The sequence below is a fragment of the Heteronotia binoei genome, chromosome 4 (assembly GCF_032191835.1).
Source record: "Heteronotia binoei isolate CCM8104 ecotype False Entrance Well chromosome 4, APGP_CSIRO_Hbin_v1, whole genome shotgun sequence".
Classification (NCBI taxonomy): domain Eukaryota; kingdom Metazoa; phylum Chordata; class Lepidosauria; order Squamata; family Gekkonidae; genus Heteronotia; species Heteronotia binoei.
This window is the reverse complement of record NC_083226.1, coordinates 17480050-17482390: the sequence shown is the minus strand read 5'-3', so window position 1 is coordinate 17482390 and position 2341 is coordinate 17480050. Positions and strand designations below refer to the sequence as shown.

General features: G+C 49.3%; 1 non-coding gene across 1 annotated transcript; it reads left to right on the top strand.

Annotated features, from left to right (window-relative positions):
* Positions 1–1301: 1301 nt before the first annotated feature.
* Positions 1302–1374, top strand: TRNAT-GGU (transfer RNA threonine (anticodon GGU)). The gene has a single exon. It is a non-coding gene; the product is annotated as a tRNA-Thr (tRNA).
* The last annotated feature ends 967 nt before the right edge of the window (positions 1375–2341 follow it).

The following is a 2341-nucleotide window of genomic DNA, read 5'->3' as shown; positions in this document are numbered from 1 at the left end:
CTGAGCCACAGTTTGGCCACCCCTTCCTGAGACCATAGTCTGGGAGGGTAAAACAGGATGTATACCTTAGCGCAGGGGTGGCCAATGGTAGCTCTCCAGATTTTTTTTTTTTGCCTACAACTCCCATCAGCCCCAGCCATTGGCCATGCTGGCTGGGGCTGATGGGAGTTGAAGGCAAAAAAAACATCTGGAGAGCTACCCTTGGCCACCCCTGCCTTAGCGTGTTAAACCTGTTTCTCCCAAGGCATCTTGGGAGTTTTGTGCAAGAGGCAGGGCTTTTGTTTTTCAACCTGCTCTTTTTATTTAGAATATGCATGAGGCCCCTTGCAATTTAAAGAAGACTATTCACATGAGTTGCTGGAACGCCTTCCTTCATTCTGGCCTGTCGGCAGGGGTTGGCAGAGCTACATATAGCTGGTGGGGTTTAGAATGCAAAGTGGTGCGGTTAAAAATCCAATAGCGGAACAGTAAAATTAACAAATTCAGAAAACCTTTGATCTGGGTGGCATTAGCGTGGGAAACTAATAAAACAGTAACATTTCAGAATGTGAGGATGTCTGTTAATTATTCTATTGCCAATAAGCCTGGGTCGAAATGAGGGCCTTTCTTTTCCCAGAAGTTTTGACCCAGGTTTATTAGCAATAGAATAATTAACAGGCATTCTCACATTATGACAAGATTACTGTTTTATTGGTTTCCCACGCTAATGCAACCCAGATCAAAGGTTTTCTGAATTTGTTCATTTTACTATTCTGCTTTTGGATTTTAACTTTGTACCACTTTGCATTCTAAACCCCACCAGCTAGATGTCGCTCTGCTCACTGCACCTCATTCCTCCTCTGAAGAAGTGTGCATGCACACAAAAACTTACATTCTGAATAAAAGTTTGTTGGTCTTAAAGGTGATGCTTGACTGCTGCTTTGTGCTACTGCTTCAGACCTGGATCTCTCCTTTAATTCTCACAACAGTCCCAGGGTTGCTGCACTCCAGGTGGGGCCTGGAGATCTCCCACTTTTACAACTGATCTCCAGTTGGAGAAAATGGCTGCTTTGAAGGGTGGAGTGTATGGCATTGTACCCCCCTGAGGCCCCTCCCCAAGCCCCGCCCTCTCCCAGCTCCACCCCCAAAGTAGCTAGGTATTTTCTAACACAGACCTGGCAACCCTACCTGTGGTGTGTGACTGGCCCAATAAGCTAAATTTGGGGAGCTCTGCGTTATACAGATCGGGGTGGGGCAGCTTTTAAAAGCACACACACTGGTGGGACGTTAAGTTTTAGAACAGGTGTGGCCAAACAAGGGGAGGGAGGGTGGCTCAGTGGTAGAGCATCTGCTTGGTAAGCAGAAGGTCCCAGGTTCAATCCCTGGCATCTCCCAAAAAAGGGTCCAAGCAAATAGGTGTGAAAAACCTCAGCTTGAGACCCTGGAGAGCCCCTGCCAGTCTGAGTAGACAATTCTGACTTTGATGGACCAGGGGTCTGATTCAGTATAAGGCAGCTTCATATGTTCTTATGTTCAAACTTGCTTAACATAAGAGCCACGTAGAATAAACGTCAGAGAGTCACAAGGCATGAACATCAGATGTTTGAGAACTGGAAGGAAGGAAGTAAGGCAAATAGATTGGGGAGAAAGCGAGAGGTGGAAAGAAAGCAACTTTAAATGCACTGTCCAAGCCACCAACTGGCTTGGCGAATTGATTTAAGTTTAGTTTATTAGATTTATATCCCGCCCTCCCCGCCGGAGCAGACAAATGCCCTCCAAGTCAGCCAGTGGGGTTGTGGTGGGAGCTTCGAGAGCCACAGTTTGGCCACCCCTGTTTTAGAACGTTATGCAGAGACGGTCCTTTATCTATACACATGAAACCATAAAAACAGCATCTGGAAAACTCCGTAACATTTGGGAAGAATTTCGCAGGCAAGTTCCACGTGTGCGGGGAATAACCCGTTTCACACGTGTATCTTCCCGCGCGTGTACCTCCCTCTCTCGCCGCAGTGACGCGAAACAAACCTCGGTTCTTTTTTAAATATGCGCGTCTATTAGGAACATTTCGGGCCCTTCGAGCAGCCCTCTTTCCCCGCCCCCCCCCCGTTCCCTAACCGCTGATTGGCTGCTAAAGCAGTTCCTGTTTTCCCCTCAAGCTCACCCGTCCTCTCGTCACTCCAAACCCTGCCGCCTCCTTATTGGCTCGGAAGCCGCCCAATGGCGTTTGAAAGGGGGGGGCAGGTCCCGTTTTCTCTCCTCCTCCCCCCTCCCCCCGGCCGCGTTCTATCTCCTCCGAGACCCGCGATTGGCCGAGGCGCGGGGCGAAGCGGCCTCCCATTGGCGGCTGCGGCGGGGAGGGGGC